The 20,147-nt window shown below is 37.5% G+C and overlaps 1 protein-coding gene across 6 annotated transcripts in view; it reads left to right on the forward strand.

The window, feature by feature from the left end:
* The first annotated feature begins 2,503 nt into the window (after positions 1-2,503).
* LOC136855664 (calpain-5-like) overlaps positions 2,504-20,147 on the forward strand; it is a 118,440-nt gene continuing 100,796 nt past the window's right edge. For 5 of the 6 annotated variants that reach the window (XM_067132875.1, XM_067132876.1, XM_067132880.1 and 2 more), the window contains exon 1: positions 2,579-2,801. The gene's annotated coding sequence lies outside the window, so the exon portion shown is untranslated. Of the gene's footprint in view, positions 2,802-20,147 lie in introns of all 6 variants that reach the window. The other variant, XM_067132881.1, reaches the window with a different exon arrangement.

A 20,147-nucleotide genomic window follows, 5' to 3' on the forward strand; every position in this document is an offset into this window, starting at 1 on the left:
TCCTGGATCTTCACTGACAGCATTAAGAAAGCATCGAATGTGCATTGGATTTACTAAAATCCATGTCAGTTTGAAAGTACTTTTTTTTCAATAGCCGCAGCCATCTGCTGCTCACCATTTCAAATAATTTGCCTCCTATGCTATAAAAAATATGATATTTTTTCTGGTTCACTACAGAGACGTACTGTAGAGTACTGATGATGCATAAAGTTAGCAAATTTTTTATCTTTTTCCAGAGCTGCTTAACTTTCCAGGTCGAAAATGCACTTCTTTAAAAGTACGCTAATATAGTGATGATTGAATAACGTTTATTATGACAGTAATGCTGAGAGCATCCCAGGGGAGAATAGAGGCTCTGTAGGCTCGGTTTAGCATAGCGAATGCAACTAGCTGATAGCTGCATACGGCGGTTTACGGGTGACAGCGAAGTGTGAAAGCCTTGATTAAGTTAAAGTTTGCATGAGGGCAAATTTCTAGTCGTTGTTAAAAGTAAGGTTGTGAAAACAAAGGGACTTGGAAATGATGGTCTGATGAGTGTTATGATAAATGACCAAAGAATGAAAGAGCTGTAGCAGTCAAGCATTTGTGGGTAAAACTTATGGATGATGGAAGAATAACGCAATTCAAAATATGTTCTCTCACTTCGGAGAATAAACCTGCGGGTATACTTTCAGCTGGAGAACTGCCTCTTCCCCTCATATTTTGTCTTGCTCTGTGTTTACAATCCGCTAAATCGACGTCCAACAATGATATGCATTCACTAAGTTTTGGAATCGCACATGACTGCCAATCTTAGTCTCATAAGCCTTGGACAACATAGTTCTTTCATTTTTGTTACTGAGCAAGGCTCTTAAGGTCGTGGAAGGTGAGCGTATAATACGCTCAGCTTGCACGGATATGGTAAACTTGAACAGTCATGGCTTAAGTCGACAATATTCGTTGTCTTCTCATTGATTCTGGATTAGAATAAAAGTTTTATCTATTCATGGCACGCTTCTCTCTGTAAAATGTCGTTTCGTGTCTTCTGATAGCATTTTCTTAAAAATCGCTTGGTTCACGTGCGCGCCATGCCCCCTCCCCAGCCAAAACGCACACACACACACATACACACACTGCCAGCCCAATTGATTTACATAGTTTCCTGTCTTTCAGCCTCTCCACTTAAAGAAAATTTCAGCCAGAAAGTCAACGGCATTTAGCTCGAGTCAGCTTACATTTATGTTGGTCGCCAGAGTCACAAACAGCCATACAATTGATTTTAATGTTCGCCTTCATTGATACAAGTTAAAGCATCACTATCGTGTTCTGAAAAAAGAGAGTACAGTGCAAGTCCATGAAAACTGCAGAAGACAGTATTTATCTCTCCTGCTGAACATAGCTTACAATCGTCGGACGTCACTTTAGGTTATGGTACCTACACTGCAAATGCCTTAGAGGTAACAACAAGATCGAGGCGAAACAGATTTGATACAGGCTTGCAGAGACCTCTATGCACAGTAGCGACAGGAGAGTTGACGTCATCGATAAACGTAGAAATGATTTAACGATGTACGATAATTTTGTTTGTGAGTATCAACGATCAAATTAAATATTCTGTGTCATAGAATGGACACCATATATTTTTTCTATCAGTTTTGTGGAGAATATCCTGCTGGCAATTTTGTCCATGAATGAAAAATCAGACGGCTAGTTCCTAATCATAGGAAATGAGATGGCACTGTATATATGCAGACATATGTTGGCAAACATTCATAATGCTAAACATGTATTTAATAGGAGTCACATTATTTGATCGTTGTTGAACTATATCGTCAAAAGTCATAGATGTTCTTCCTTCTTTGGTTAACGTGTTTCAGTATAAAATATTAGGACCACTACATTTTGCTACACGATTATTATTATTGTGAAAATGGATTTACAATGCCATTATTGCATGTGACAGCTGTTGTTATTAAATACATAATTGTTTTAGCTTCACTTTTATATGTATAAAGACGTTCTTAAACAGATTGCAACTACCAATGCCAAAAAATAAGAATAAATTGCAATTGCTCAGTTTACATATTGTCTTCATAGAGGTATTTGGCATCTACTATCATCGCTGTCGGGCGCACGAAGTTACAACATTTTTTTTTTTATATTCATGTCTATCCTTTTAACAAATATGAATGACACAACTTTATCATTGTAGCATATCTAATACTTCTTCCTATATATACGAAAAATGAGAAGACCCAAATGCATCTCATTCAATCAAACCAAAATTGCAGTGTCGAATCGAAGCTGCTCTTCAGTAATAACTGTTCTATTCCATGAAAATTAACTTTGGTACTTAAATGTGCGTCGGTTGGGATTAAGTTACACGGAATTACGACACTCATAAAGGAAGAAGTATTTAGTATGGGTTGTGAATGTTTAATATCAAATGCTATACTGTTAGATTAAAAAAATGTCAGATATTCCCATTTAAATGCGAATAGCTTCGTGCAATCGGAGACGATCTGAACCCCCTCCATCAAGGACGTTTTCAGTGGTCGCCTTTGAGAGCCTATGAACGTAATTCCGATTCGTTCGCAATGAGTCAGTCTCAGACAGTGTCGAGGGTGAGACGTGTGTCGTGGCGGCTACCCGACGGACTCGCTTAAAGTTATTTTCGTCCAGAACGGTGTCAGTGCTGGTGTAGACCCGAAGGACCAGGAATGTGCGCTAATTTTATGGAAGTGAACTGACGAGATCTCTCCCGCTGTCATAAAAGTGTTTTCACGGGGTGGATGATTAAAACCACGTTTTGTTTTGGGGAGGTACGTGCTATAGCAGTTTTGCATTCGCCGGAATTAACGGTATCGTTGCAAGGGGAAATGACAGTTGTCCCCGTGTCTGGAGTTGTACGTAAAGTTCCTTGCAAAGGGCTACGAGACCAACTGTACGGAGGTTATATAAGCAATTGTTAGTATATGGGGTAAACTAGTAAAAGACTCTTCCAGCCCAGGAATGTGACATTTGACTTGACAGTGCCAGAGCCGAGTCTTACTGTGCCGAGAAAATATGAGTTTTCGTGACTGTGAATTTCGGAAATAGCCTTAGATAGGTCCAGTAGCGTAAGTGAAATGTGAAAACACAAAGGTTATTCGAGTTTAACAAAACTTGATATATCGGCTAGGTTACACTTCAACCGGAAAGTTGAAATCACGAGTGATAGATATAGGATTATAGGTCCATTAATTCAGTTATGCCGAAAGAAATACGCGGGAGACTGCTTGTATTATGTAGGCCAAACGTTATACTTTCTTGATTTAATAACCAGTGTTGACGTAGCCTATTATTATCACCTTAACACAGTTAAATTGGAAGGGCTTAGGCCTGGGGAGGGGGGGTTAAGGTTGTAATAGGTTTTGTGATTGATGAATCTCGGCATCTAGTTTAAGCGACGATTTTAAAAGGCGGCAGTTAATGATCTGTCAGTGCTCTAAAATGCCAACACAGTAATGCGTTCATGGTATTTACTTTATTTCCGGACTTCCGGATTGGAGTTTCTGGACTCAGTTGAATTTGTAGTTCATTCCAGTTGACGCATTCGCTATAACGCTGTTCGTTCTATCAGTAAAGTTGAGACTTTGTCTTAGTAAATACTTCGGTGGGTGACCACGAAGAAATTTCAACTTTATAATGAGTTAGCAACCCCATTCCTAAAAGAGCTGCCAAAAACCTGCGTATATATGTATTTATATATTTGTACACATACACATTCATGCATACTACATTTATTTACATACATACATACATACATACATAAAATTAAGAAAGGCCAGTGTTTGGTGTATCATGGAGACTCGTGATGAGCAAAAGTGCAGATGTGTTACTTTGAGTACTACTTAGACACGTTTAGGTATGGGAGGAGAGAGAGAGAGAGAGAGAGAGAGAGAGAGAGAGAGAGAGAGATATGTATGGGCCAAGAATGGGAGAGAATGAGAGTGAAAGAGTGGGTTTTTGGTTGTCTGAATCTGTGCCCGGCTGGGCGTTTGTGCCAGGTGATTTAAATCGAAGAATAGTCATAAATATACTTCAAGGAAAATTCTGAAGAGTTTAAATGTTAGCACAGAACATATTGAAGAGTAATATAATGAATATTATGGATGTTATTTGGTTGAGATGGAAGTTGAAATATTTAATGTGCAATTTGAAGAGGAAGGGGCAAAAAATGTATTTGTAGGTTAAGACGGGTGTGTTTGATAAGACGGAGAAAGTGGGTGAAAATGGGTGAAATATATGGAGTATGTGAGAGTGCAGAATTCCAGGGTGGGGTCAGAGTCAGCAGTGAATCCTTGTTACTATAGGCTAGCAGGAAGTGGGATCGAGTGTTTCAAATACAGGAGGTTGGGCAAGGTAGTCAGGGAAAAGTAAAGGGCCATATTTAGAGGCAGGAGGGTAAATGTCCTGTGACCCTGCAACCTCGTGAGCCCTTGCTTGTCAAGCAAATTTTTAAAACAGAAATTTGCAGAAATTTTATGCTAACCCATTGTATGATACATGTAGAGCTTATCCCACATCTAGAATGTGTAATCCTCTAGGCATAGGCCTATGCCTAATTTCTGATTTTACTCAGGTCCCCCATATTCCCACGAGCCTAGACCCCCATGTATCATAAACCCACCTCTTAGAAAGTTTAACTAAATTCATCCAGATTCCTAGAAGTTAGGAAGTATCTTGGGGGGAGGAAGTATCTTGGGGGAGAATAAGGAGTTGCTCTACAAAGAACTGACTAGAAAAATAGGGTCAATGGGCATGTAGATCCCAAAATACAAGATGCAAATGAACAAAGATCATATGAAGTGATTGCAATTCTGGCTGATGGAGTAAACATTTTGAAGATTTTTGTTTGTGAAACAAAGAAATGAGGCAGAGTTATATGATCCAGAAATGGAGAAGATTAATGCAAGCTTGAGAAATCTTTTAGAAGGTTCCGTTGATGACGTAGGCTAAGAAAGCCAATTAAGAGTTTGAAGAATTGAAAGATACCAAGGGTTGAGAATTTGTAAGCGAGATACCTTGGACAGGGAAAAAGGATGGGTGAACGGGTGAAATGATTAAATGAATCTTTGTTCCTTTGTATTAGGATAAAAACCTTCTGTGTAGATGTATGAAATGGCTAATGTTGTGGTATCGTGTACTGGGAGCCTTGTCACGATTCAGTTCACAAACACACACACACATTATATATATATATATATATATATATATATATATATATATATATATATATATATATATATATATGTGTGTGTGTGTGTGTGTGTGTGTGTGTGTGTGTGTGTGAGAGAGAAGAGAGAGAGAGTGATTTTTATCGTTAGTCTTTTTCTCAGGCAGTGCTTGTTAATTGCTAACGGATATGCGGCTTCCATTATTTTAAAATATTACACACACTCTCTCTCTCTCAAGTATGCCTGCACACTGAGAGAGAGAGAGAGAGAGAGAGAGAGAGGGGGGGGAAATTCTCTCCCACACAGGAGTTGTACTAGAATCTAAGCTCAATGCCAAATGCTTTCCTACAATGTGCAGTTTCTCTGCACGACAATGAAACGAGACCAGAGACCTCCACCGCGTGCTTGTTGCGAGTTTAAACTTTTGGCTGTTGGATGCTCTCCAAGAAATTGTGGAGGGCGTTAGCCATCCTTGAAGAGAGCACTATTGAGGGGCGTTGACATCAAAGTTATAATCAGTCTTTTAGTAAAGCAGTCTGTAATGTTTTTTTTTTTTTTTCGTAATCTATCTTGTACTGATCTGTTCCCGAAAAATTAAGATGATGACTTCTCATGATCTGTGTATACTCTGTATCGTATTCATTATGCTGTTGGGGGCGGCATCATTGCTTGTTCGCTAGACTCAAACCGTTGATTGCGCATTCACGAAGCACAGCAGCGTTGGTTCTAGACGTAAAAAGTCGTATGTTGAATATAAATTATATATTATACTGTTCCTTTAATTTTTAATGTTCACATAATGCTTCTGAATACGAATTCTTTGAGAATTTTGTTTTGTATGATCTTCTGAAAGGAAAGTTTGTATCGTCATATCGGTGCGTTTTTTATGTACAAAAAATTAGACTGCTGGAAAGTGGCTTATATGTGCACCTTTGTAACTTCACAACTGAATTTCTTATTCGGTATGATGAAATAAAGCGTCTTTTGAGATCCTGGTGATTCCTAGCAATTAGGCCGTCCGGGGATAGTGTAATTTTCATTTTGGCGTTTTATGTTGTGAGTTTGATGCCAAGTGTTTAGCCTACGGTTAGAGGACGTTTGTGGATTCCATCTTTTATTTCATGTTGATTGCCGAGATAAAATAATTGACTTAGTATTGCTCAAGTTTTTGTTGTTTTGAATACCCTATGTTGAAAGATAAGTAGATGATGTTTTGGCAAAATAAAAGGAAAGGTACATTATCAAAGACTTGTAGAATTTAGTGACTAGGCTAATTGATTTGTCCTTACTCTATCATGGTAACAATCATTATGAGCATCGACCTTGTAATAAAAAATTCTTAGAGTTTAGTGGCCACAACAACTCTCTCTCTCTCTCTCTCTCTCTCTCTCTCTCTCTCTCTCTCTCTCTCTCTCAGGATTGAGAAGACGCTTTTATGTTTTACGTACATCTCCAAGGGGCTGGTACTAAACACGGCGCCCATTTTGCGCGTCAAGTGCTTACGGCCTAAATGACTTACACCCAGGTGCACTGTAGGCATTACTTAAGTTCTCTGCATCGTGCCTCCGACCCCTAGCTGCAACCCCTTTTGTTCCTTTTACTGCACCTCCTTTCATATTCTCTTCCTTCCATCCTACTTTCCACCTTCTCCTAACAACTGATTCATAGTGCAACTGCTTTGAGGTTTTCCTCCAGTTACGCCTTTCAAACTTTTATTTTAAATTTCCGTTCCAGCGCTGAATGACCTCATAGGTCTCAGTGCTTGGCCTTTGCCCTAAATTCTATATTCAAATCAATGTTATGCTAGGACTCGTAAATTATCTGCAGAAGATTAACGGTTTCGTGGTTCGATCTGTAAATAGTCCTGTCTATTTTTGTCGTTTCCGGTGCTTTCATGGGAATGATTGTATTTGTTGGTGTTATATAAAGCAAAGTGCTGCCCGCTCTCTGCTTGTTATCTATTTCGTTAATATTTCATGTTGTGAGAACGGATGTTTCTGACTTACCTGTCTTACCTATCTTTATTTATAACTTTGACTTAAGTTTTTTCGAACATTTATTCTTTGTCATTTTCCTCCTGATATATTTTGCGTCTTCTTTGCGCACTTAGTAAAGAAATTAATAACTTATACCAACCTTTTTCTGATTTCGACTTAATATGCTAATTACAATTTTCAGGATTTTATTGACCAAAAACTTCAGGTCGGAATTTCAAGGGAACGTGGTGGGAATGTTAGTCCTGGGCTTAGGGGCCGTTTCAATCAAGTCGGGATTGAATGTAGGCTCTTTTGAATCCATAAACTGCTGTTAGTACTAAGATCGTAATTCAGTGAGAAAGATACTGCCCAGTGATTAGAATTGTCAGCCTGGATGGGCGTAAAATAACTATTTGTCAACCAATCGCACATTCACTTACTTATGGCTTCTATTGTGACTCATTGCTCAGACCTCTGAGTTCAGAAGAAAGTTCCTAAATATTGATTTTTAAGTGTCTGGCCCCACGGGATGGTCTCAGATAGCTAGTGTTATCACGGCCGTTATTGGTGGTGAGGAATCCAAGTAGTGACGAGACCCGTTGTTGCTTATTTTCACTGATCAAGAGACTCTCGAAAACAGCTGCCACATCTTTTAGTACAAATCTTTATCTGGGTCTTATTTCCTGACAGAGATTTTTGTTCTTTTAAACTTACCGTGTACCCCAACGAGGGTCCCCCGTAGGGAGTTAGTGCCGTCAGTGCACCTCACGGGGTGCACTGTAGGCATAACTAAACGTTCTTTGCAGCGTCCTTTCAGCCCCTAGCTGCAACTCCTTTCATTCCTTTTACTGTACCTCCATTCTTATTATCTTGCTTCCATCTTGCCATCCACCCTCTCCTAACAATTATTTCACAGTGCAACTGCGAGGGTCTCCCCCTTGTTACACCTTTCAGATCTGTCTCCTCTCAATTTCCTTTCCAGCGCTGAATGACCTCATAGGTCCCAATGCTTGGCCTTTGGGCTAAACTCTGTATTCCATTCCATTCCCAGCAAGGGTCCTACCCAGGAGTTGATGGTATTTTTGATCCAGACTCCTTTGACCTGAAACGACTGTCCTGTCGTAAGGTGCCACGTAGTATTATTATTATTATTATTATTATTATTATTATTATTATTATTATTATTAAAACTAGTGGTTTTCATGCCTCAGTACGACCCACTGCTATTGATGCTCAGTGAGAGAGGGCTTGCTTGTACTGCCCCTCGCTGGGGAACTCATGACTGGGCTACAAGGCATCTTGCGTGGTCCTCAGTTCATCTTGTAGCCTATATCTTGTTAATGTCATCAAAAAGATGTCGTGTTCCGTTGGTACAGTCGGCTGGATCATCCGGGAATATTAAGAATAACAGGGATGGTGGCGTTAGACAGGATTACGTGAGAAAAACAACTCCATATCAAGGATGATGAAAAAACAAGGAAAATTTGCGCCGAAGTTTCTTCGGCGCAATCGAGTTTTCTGTACAGCGTATAATCAAGGCAACCGAAAGCGGCACTTTATTCTGTCCGCACTTTTTCTTTCTGCCCTCAGATCTTGAAAACTGTTGAGGCTAGAAGGCTGCAAATTGGTATGTTGATCATCCACCCTCCAATCATCAAACATACCAAATTGCAGCCCTGTAGCCTCAGTAGTTTTTATTTTATTTAAGGGTAAATTCAGTCATAAATGTGCTACTGACAACGAAATAGGCTAGGCTACCACCGAGCCGTGGTTAAAGTTTCAAGGGCCGCGGCTCATACAGCATTATACCGAGACCACCGAAAGATAGATCTGTTTTCTGTGGCCTCGATTATACGCTGTAGTGGCAGTACAGAAAACTCGATTGCGCCGAAGAAACTTCGGCGCATTTTTTACTTGTTAAAATATTATACAGTATGATATTCACTGGCAAATTCATTAGATCACATATTACTAGAGCGATTTATTATTCATTGTTAAATAGACATTTTTAATTTATACGTTACTATAACTCGTTTTCTTCTCATTTTCCAATCCGGGATAGCAAGATGTTCATGAAGAAACCCCTTGTTCATTATTATCGCGTGTGTTCCCACATTTCTGATCTCGCGTTTGCTTACCCGAGATTTGTGGCCTCGCTTTGAAAACTGTTCAGAGCTGTCACTGTTGTGGCATTAACCTACTTGTCCAGTCTCCTGTATCTGTTCATGTACATTCAAATAAGTCTCCTATATCCGTTCATGCAGTACATTCAAATCTCTTGACAGGACGGAGTTGACAATGGACACCTGGCTGTCGATCGATGCATTTGGCACATCAGCATTTCCGGAGATGTGTGCTTTCAGAAATGATAAAACGCCCGTCGCGGTGATTTGAAAACTGCCAGGCGGCTTTTAGGTCAGATTGACTTCGCCTCTGGCTTCTGTTTTTTGGGTTCGAGGGACGCCTCGGCCGTCTAGACTGACGGCAAAATGAGATTGAGTGATGTCATTCATAAAAAATGTCTTCCTGTCAGAAACTCGAGCGCGTACGCATCTTGGCTGCTCTTGTGTGAAGCTTTGGACCTTGGCATGAAGAGGGGAAAGTGACGCCTGCGGAGTAAAAAACCTCTCTCTCTCTCTCTCTCTCTCTCTCTCTCTCTCTCTCTCTCTCTCTCTCTCTCTCTCTCTCTCTCTCAGTTATAAACTTTGTGGCTCGAGTAAGGCACCATGTTTTCATTTCTTCTGAGCAGTTGTTAACGTCTTTGTTTAAAGGATACTAAAATGTTTACGGTTAACCGCGTATTGATGTTCATTTTTTGGGAATGTGTTTCAAAGTTATTATTGTTTTCGCAAGACATTCCTTCTCTTCATTTCTTTCTTCCATATTTTTTTTATTAGATCTGTTGCCACGCACATTCAACGTCGAGTATGGCATTCCTGTAGACTTTTTATATGTTACACTTCAGTCAGTCACCTTCGAAGATCAAACGCTGACGTGCATAGAGTTCACAGGCCACAGCTTCCAGATCTAACTTAGGTTTCGTTTTCACCGAGGAAGCGAAGCAGTCAGCCTCTCGCATGGGTCGGGCCGCACGTGATTCGTCGGGAGTAGCCAGCCGGATGGGCTACAGAAAAAGAAGGGCGTGGTTCTTCCCACTTTCTATAGAGGAGAGGACGAAGAAGAAGGAGAAGCCAGTTGGAACACCAAAACATACCCACCCGCGTTTTGTGTGCTGACGAACTTTATTATTAGGCGCGGTTTTTTTTTTTTCTTGATGAGCTTATGATGTGTGGTCTTGCCCCGTCGGGTTTTTCTTGCCAGTAGGTAGATCGCTCTTTATTCACCAGCGTTCTCCTTGGGAAAGATATGTTAAGACATTACATATATATATATATATATATATATATATATATATATATATATATATATATATATATATATATATATATATTTAGCTAAGGCCACGGAAAAAATGAAAGAAAGGAGTACCAAGCACTTTCAGGTTAATTCCAACACATTTTCGGGGTGCATGTGTCCTTAGCTGAATATATTGTCACACGCTATTTAGTGACGTATAAGCATTTATACATATGTGTGTGTGTGTGTGTGTGTGTGAACACTTAAGAGATGATATATGCAAGAGTTCGCAAATACCCCGTGCTGTTGATCTTGGAAGTGAATACCTAGGCATAAATTACACTCGCATTCAGCATACTTTTTTTATAAATTCAAACGCGTACACACACACACAAATATATATATATATATATATATATATATATATATATATATATATATATATATTATATTTAGATTCTTTCTTTTATTTTTAGGCTAAGTAACAATATGGCTAAAACGCTTGCGATGGTGAAAATGGGCCTATCTTAGTTGAAGTGAAATGCGTCTAGATTGTTTAAGATAAAATAACCTTATGTCCCTGCTGGTATAATAGTGACCAAGATTGCAGCGTGCCTACGGTCCCTAGCTGCAACCCCTTTCATTCCTTTTACTGTACCTCCATTCATATTCCCTTCCTTCTATTATGCTATCCAACCTCTCTTAACGTTTGTTTCACAGCGTGACTGCTTTGGTTTTCCTTGGCCTTGGACCTAAATTCTGTATTCCATTCCATTCCATAGTGACCAACGGGTTTACTTAGTCTTACTAGCAGGCAGGGGTTCGAATCCTACTTACAGATGCGAAGGCTTTTTATTGGCAATTATGTCCAAAAAATTTTAGGAAGTCGAGAATATAAGAGGCACTTCATCTTATGCTAATAATATTTGTAGCCTATATGTGATAAAGTGACCAGTAGACTCTCTCTCTCTCTCTCTCTCTCTCTCTCTCTCTCTCTCTCTATATATATATATATATATATATATATATATATATATATATATATATATATAAATATATATATTTGTACACATATATGTATGTGTGTATATGTATATATATACATACATATATACATACATGCATACAATACACACACATACACACTGCGAGAGAATGTTCTGAAACTCCTCGAAAACAGACGACGAACGCTTACTCTTGAAAAGGATACGAATAAGGATTCATTGAACTCGTTCTTCGCCCATGTTAAAACCCGTTTAGAAGGGAGACTATAATAGTCACTTACAAGACGGAAAATCCGTGAGTCGAAATCCACTAAGAACAGAACGTGTGTGTGTGTGTGTGTGTATTGAAGATCCTTCCCAGATGATGAGACTCCCTCCTCGGATGAGGAACCGAACACGGTGCGTCATTTGGTTCTTTGCGTTGTTTCTGATATATCATAGACTCGTTTCATACTGCTTCGATTCCCGTTGTGGCGAGTTTTTTTTTTTTTTTTTTTTTGCAGCTATTGTATCTTGATATGCATCGGGTTTGAGTTATGCTCTGTTGGTAGAGATAAAGGAAAAGCGATTAAAGTGTTTTCCGTTGTGGTGATTCATCACTTCTTTTTTTCCGTCTTTATTGTATGATAGTTCCTTCCTAGTTTTCTGAAAAGAAAACTATTGCGCCGGCTTTGTCTGTCCGTCCGCACTTTTTTCTGTCCGCCCTCAGATCTTAAAAACTACTGGGGCTAGAGGGCTATAAATTTGTTATGTTGATCATCCACTCTCCAAACATCTAACGTACCAAATTGCAGCCCTCAAGCCTCAGTAGTTTTTTATTCTATTTAAGGTTAAAGTTAGCCATAATCGTGCTTCTGGCAACGGTATAGGATAGGTCACCAGCGGCCCGTGGTTAAGGTTTAATGGGCCGCGGTTCATACAGCATTATACCGAGACCACCAGGTTTTGTGAACGGCGAAGATTTATTGGTTTTCAGGAGATCTCGTAATTTAAGAGTCTTATAAACCTTTGACGTTTGACACGTCGTAGATCTGACGTCAGGAATACAGTTACAGGTGTCGTTTGTGATGTTCTTGCGTTAATGAATCAGTTTGTATATCTTATTTTTTTTTTTTTTTGTTTTTTTACTTGATGACTGCAATTACGCTGCTCCTTATAAACACACAAGTGCTATAGATTTCTCCGTAGGGGGTTAGTGCATCAGTGCACCACATGCGGTGCACTGTAGGCATTACTAAAGGTTCTTTCCAGCGTGCCTTCGGCCCCTAGCTGCAAACCCTTTCGTTCCTTTTACTGTACCTCCTTTCATATTCTCTCTTACTTTCTACCCTCCGTTCCACCCTCCCCTATCAATTGCTTCATAGTGCAACTGCGAGGCTTTCCTCCTGTTACAGCTTCCAAACCTTTTACTGTCAATTTCCGTTTCAGCGCTGAATGACCTCATAGGTCCCAGTGCTTGGCCTTTGGCCTAAATTCTATATCCCATTCAGTTCATAAGCTATGCCACTGGTTCCGGTAAAATATTCCTAAGTAATTAGGGTTGTGAATCATCGTTATAATGATACTTTCATTGATAATACCCCGCAAGAAATTGCTGTTTCCATTAAAGCGTGAACATTAATGGACGAAATGCGTCACTAATTGCCTTCTTTGATCCCTGGAATACCTCTCTAATCGGCGTTATTTATCTAAATTGTTGGGGCGTTCATTTGATTCGGATGATCTGGCTACGCAGTGCCGAGATCAAGGCACCGTTGACTGCAGCGAGGCCCTTTTTATTGTCTGAACTACGCGAAGTTTTCAAATCACTCATTAGAGTCTATTTATCCCGTAGGGGAGTAGTACCGTCGGTGCACTTCTTCGGTGCACTGTAGGCATTCCTTACGGTTCTTTGCAGCGTCCCTTCGGCCCCTAGCTGCAACCCCTTTCATTTCTTTTATATACCTCCTTTCTTATTCTCTTCCTTCCATCTTACTTTCCACCCTCTTCTAACAGTTAATTCTTAGTGCAACTGCGAGGTTTTCCTCCTGTTACGCCTTTCAGACCTTTTACTGTCAATTTTTCCAGGGCTTGGCCTGTGGCGTAAATTCTATATTCAGTTCAGTTCAATTCAGTTTTATTTATTTTGATTTATTTCTATTTTTATATTTTTTATTTTTACTTTATTTATTTTTTTATATCCTGTGAAGCATATCGTCCTTTAAGTCCTGTCCAGCCTCAGTACACCGAGGTTTGGAAGCGAATAATGTGTAACAGTTATCCTCAAAAATTCGGAAAACTTACGAAAAATTTAGAGTTTTTCAGGCCAGAGCGTAAGTTGCCAAGCTTTTTTTAATTTGTCTTGATTGGTTGGTGATGATGAAAATATATACTTTCGAAGCTTTTACGAAAAGTCATGTTGATCAGTAGTGCATACACTATATATATATATATATATATATATATATATATATATATATATATATATATATATATATATATATATATATATATATATATATATATATATATATGTATATATATATATATATATATATATATATATATATATATATATATATATATATATATATTGTGTGTATATATATATATATATATATATATATATATATATATATATATATATATATATATATATACATACATATATATTTTATATCAGCACAGGAATGTTTAATTTAAGAGTATTGATGTCAACCTAGGAATGCATACACTTGATCTATTTCTTTCAGAGGAAATTTTGTAAAATGTCTACATTTTAGAGAAGGTAGTTCACTGTGCTGTTTTCACAGCAAGGGTGTGAGTTTTCATAGAAAAACTAAATTCTTTAAAGGAGCATGACCTCTTGTCACAAATGAGGTCACTTCTCCTCTTTGTCCTGCCGGTTGCAAATAAAATTTTCAGCCGTCTCTACGTTCGTTTGTACTGTCACCGTAGCAGATTTAATGTGAATCTCTGCCATTATGTGTCATTGTTTTGATTTTTTTAAAAACTAAGACAGAACCACACACAAACACACACTATATATATATATATATATATATATATATATATATATATATATATATATATATATATATATATATATATATATATATATATTGTATAGTGTGTGTATATGTTTATGTATACATGTATATTTTTATATGTATATAAATACAAATATATAGATTATATATACACTTCAAATGAATACGGAAATTGCACAAAGACGTTAAATGTAGGATTAACAAGTTCCCTGACCCCGAATTCTTCTGTTCGCGTTAATTCTTTTCAGAACTGTGTGCGTGACAGATTTTTTTCTTCTGTCATATTTAAGCGAATGTTGATTCAGAAGCATTTTCGAAACTTCTCTAATTGAAAGGATCCTTGAATAAATAAATATATCTCCTAGAAGCCGTTGCAAGGATATTTAAAGTCCATACCCACGGGTACTATCTGTGGCTATTTTTGTTCTTTGTTGTACTGTATTTGATCGATAATTCCGTTTTCGTGTAGAAGTACAGGAACTTTGTACTTTTAGTCCTTACATGTTAATGTGCAGTCTACCGACTGTGTCCCTGAATATGTCGGGCATTTGGAACGTCTACAATTCAAGCGAAGTTGCAATACATTACTACCCTAATACAATTCTCTATGTATTTTAATAATTTACTTACATTTGTATCTATTTATTTATTAATTTGTTAATTTATTTTTTTTTCTTTTCCAACGTGATCTCCTCTTTTTGTATTTCCCATTACCTTCAGTTACTCCTCGCTAATGAACAGCATATTCTCTGGAACTTGAATTTCAAGTCAGTGGCCCCTGTTGGCTTGTTTCATATGAATAGGGTTCATCTTCTGAATAATAATGTTAATAATAACTCTGTAATTAAGTTATGGTCCCTTTCTTGATTTTTGATGAAAGGACGGTTGGGTTAAAATAGCGAATAACTAATAGTCTGCTCTTCACATCTCGGTTACAGTATGTGTACTGTAACCTAGTGTCTTGAGTGAGTGGAGAAATTGTGATGTTTGTCATTTTTTGTAATCCAGAGGAAATTAATCTAAATTATCCCTAAGATGATGAGGAAAGCGGAACAAATTTTAGCTCGTATAATCATCCACGTCCACGTTACCGAATGTAGTTGATAGATAATTTTCATCCTTTGCTATTTCCGGTTAAAGGTTCGGTCTAGTATGATATTTAATGTATTATTTCTTAACTTCTTTATTTTCATTTACCATTTGGAACGAAACTGGTTAACCCTCCAGTAGTGCGGTTCAGTATTTTTCACGGTTGGTGCGGTGGGGTATGGTGAACCCCACTCAAAGTTTTAGCCATTTTTATTACTTTTTATTACTTTATGTGTGTTCTGAGGTAGTAAATTTAACAAAAAATATATTCTGATATATTTATTCAAGAACAACACACCTGTACAATGTATTTTATTAGAACATAAGTAGAAAATGTGCTTGCATAAAAGTTATCCTACAATTTTCTTTTGCCATGTATTTACTCATCTCAAATATCAATGTATTTCACAGATTAAACTTTTTTAATGTTTTAAATTAAGTGAATATGATTTAATACATTTTGCTTTGGTATTAAAATCAGTCATAAACACAATAATGATTAGTGCTAGTTACATAACATTGTAATGAATTTTTATTACAATTAAAGATAATCTCACAGAGAAGCATGTTATAATTCAGTAACTCTACAGCTCTAATAAATGTATTTCATGCATTTATAACACAAACCAACATATTTTAATGTATTCATTGTCATGAAAACAAAAGCAAACAAGTATTCTTTGAAAACGAAAGGTCACACAAAATAAAACTTTTTTTTTTTTGGGGGAGGCTTGTTTCCTGTTTACTGTTTACTCATCCTCATTGTTTACACTATCACCTCATCACTCTGAGCAGAGCAGTCAACACAAATGTGTATAGCATGTTCCAAGCAGATAGGCTTATAACACTTCTGGCAGCAATTTTTGTCTTACGATCTTTTGACCTTGGGCACAATGAGCATCTTTGAATGAAGTCTTCACGATGACGTTTTGGAGGTAATTCCTTAGATGCCGAGAAATGTTGATCTTCCTTTTCAAGTCTTTCCTCAAATGTGGGTTTGTCTTACGATGCTGAATGGTCCTCCACCAACTTGAGTCCCAATTCCTTCAGAAACTTTCGGCGTCTGATAGCTGTTTGAGAGTTAGCCATGAATATATTGTATGCATTTATTCCTGCAACATTGAGTATGGTGTAGAAAACTGTAACTGGCCAACGTCGAGTATTTCTGAAACATTGTAGATGGAATACAACTGATCCACAGTATCTACCCTCCTTTAGTACTGTTATAAAGGTTATAATCTCTGGCTTCCTTTTTTCTTTTTGTGCTTTCATCAATTGCAGCATCATGATGCATTGTGCTCAGTAGGACAACATTTTTACCTTTCTTGGGAACATATGAGGTCAGTGTAACATCCTTCTGAAACCAAACAAGCTTGTGTATTCAGTTCTGCCTCTTTGTGGCAATAAACTGAGGGGGAAGTTCTGCCTTATTCTTCCTCAGAGTGCCAACTAATGTTAATCTATAATTCTTCACGAGATCAACTGCAAGTCCGTAACTGGTAAACCAATTATCCATAGTAATATTTCTTCCAGACCCATTTATATGAGACACCAACCGTTTTACCACTGCTGCTCCTGAATTATCTATTACAAAAGGGCCTTCTGGTTGCTTCCCCAAGTAGACCTCCATACGTGACACATAGAAAGTTTTAGCATCTGCCAAAATAAATATTTTTATGCCATATTTTGCTGGCTTGCTTGGCATGTACACCCTAAATGGACACTTTCCTCTAAAGGCAGCCAACATTTCATCTACTGTCGCATACTCTGAGATATTATAATTGGAGATACAATTATCAACAAATTTCTCAAAGAACATAATTTTCTCACTTTTTATGTCACTCAAAACCATAGACTAACAAAAAAAAATGTTTGATCAATTGACAATAATATACAGTTTTATGTGAGAAATAATCAACCTTTCAGATATATTGATAAATAAGTAAAATAAACAATAATAAGAATAATATACCTGCAATAAATGGCACAGTGAATGGTGTGGTGGGGTCTGCTATACCCCAGACACAAATAACATGTGTCTACACTCCTCACTGGTCAGCAAGTAACTGAGTGGAGTTGTGCATTAGCTCAGTGGAGTGTGCTGAGAAATTACATGGATGGATAGCACTATCACTGCTGCCAGGCGTAAGATACACATATACAAACATCACCTGGGGTATGGGATACCCCACCTCACCACTGGAGGGTTAAGGAAACCTGGTCAGAAAATATAGGTTTCATTCCGGAAGGCTAATTGCCCATTGGAGAATGTCAGTAGACGCGATCTTTTGTAGAGTAACAGAGACCCCTTACTCTGATATTTCTTGACCTTTCTTATAGGAAAGCCTCCCAAACTTGTCCACAGGTGCGCGTTCAGTAGCGCGTTCATGTTGATGGTAGTCACAAATTGATTTTGTGTTGTAAACACAGACCTTCCAGTGATTACTGTACCGCCTTGGTCAATAGATCAAGAACCCTTCCAGTGACAGGCGACCTCATTTGTTCTGAATAAGAAAGAGGCTTATTGTTTTTATTCGGAATACAGGCTTTAGGCCAAAGGCCATGCGCTGGGACCTACGGGGTCTTTCACCGCTGAAAGGGAAATTGACAGCTAATAAGGTCTGAAAGGTGCAACGGGAGGAAAACCTCGCAGTTGCACTATGAAACAGTTGTCAGAGAGGGTAGAAAGTCAGATGGAAGAGAGAAAATAAAAACGGAGTTATAGTAAAAGGAATGAAAGAGGTAGCAGCTAGTGGCCGAGGGGACGCTGCAAAGACCCTTAAATAATGCCTACAGTGCACCACATGAGGTGCACTGACGGCACTGCCCCCCTTCGAGCTATTTCTACATCGATCCAGGCGTTATCCGTTCTAACAACTCTTCAAATGTGGGCATTGTAAACGACAAAAATAGATGTGAATAAATAAATAGATATAAGAATACCTCGTATAGATCACACGAAAGAACACTTTCCAATTTGTTAAGATTAAGGTGTATAATGGGCGTTAAATGCTGTATCGATTATTGAATTACTGTAAATGGCGACTGTGCATGACAGGGCGCTGTGTTCAGCAGGGAATAAATACAGAATTGCTAAGATACATGCATACGCATTTTTCAGATGGTATTTAGGTTGCGTGTTGAAAGATTATCGTTCAGGGATTTCAATTTTAATCAAGCATTTTTATGCAGCTCGTTTGTGTTTATATGAATTTATTAACATATATAAATTTACATATACATATATATATATATATATATATATATATATATATATATATATATATATATATATATATATATATATATATAACCTTTTTCATATATATAAAAACACACACATATATATACATATAAAATGTACTTTTTCATTTATTACTTTTATGTGAAAATAGAAAATAACCCTGCCTTAAGTACAGAAAGTATGTATGTATAAGTATGTTTATACACACACAAACAATTCTTTAGCTTTGTTAGCATACAAGAAAATAGAAAATAACCCTGCCTTAAGTACAGTATGTATGTATGTATGTATGTATGTATGTACAAGTATGTTTATACCCGCAAATAATAATTTAGCTTTGTTGGCATGTGAAAGAGAATACATTCTGAAGCTTACAAATATGTTCAGTGAACTGCTGGCAAAGAAGCGGTAAAAATCGGTTTGTGTTAGTGACCTTGAGATCGATTAAACATTTATTTGATCTCAGGCATGTCATTCAGTTTGCCATTATACTCACGCAGAAGTATCTGTAACACGTTGCAAAAGTTTGCAATGAAGGATGGTGCTTATTTGCGTCTTCTCTTGAATATATCATTTGAGTTGCCCCCGTTAAGCAGTTATTTCGAAAGTGGGTTTTACCTTGTCAAGGTGATAAAGTACTTATTGCCTTGAATTCATTAAAAAGAATTCTCTCTCTCTCTCTCTCTCTCTCTCTCTCTCTCTCTCTCTCTCTCTCTCTCTCTCTCTCTCTCTCTGTATACTTATAATGAAAGCTATTAACGACGTCAGTCTCACTCCTCTTGAAGGTATTACTCAAAGTGGAGAAGTGTGTAATGAAAGCTGCGGTTTGTTTTATGGTCGAGTGACGTTAGAATGAGGGCGGTGCGCTCGCACAAAAGCTTTTTGGGGGAGAGATTTAGAGGCGGTGGTATTGGTGGTGGTGATGGTAGTGGGGAGGGGGTTGCCAGAAGGCCTTGATTTCAAGCGGTCCAGTCACCACGGTCCTGAGATTGGCACTCCACTAGGACCATCATGGATATATATATATATATATATATATATATATATATATATATATATATATCTATATACATATATATATATATATATATATATATATATATATATATATATATCTATATATTATATATATATATATATATATATATATATCTATATACATATATATATATATATATATATATATATATATATATATATATATATATTTATATATACTTATATGCGTTTTGTGTGCCATGTTCTTTATG

The sequence above is a fragment of the Macrobrachium rosenbergii genome, chromosome 32, assembly GCF_040412425.1.
Source record: "Macrobrachium rosenbergii isolate ZJJX-2024 chromosome 32, ASM4041242v1, whole genome shotgun sequence".
NCBI classification, from domain to species: Eukaryota; Metazoa; Arthropoda; class Malacostraca; order Decapoda; family Palaemonidae; genus Macrobrachium; species Macrobrachium rosenbergii.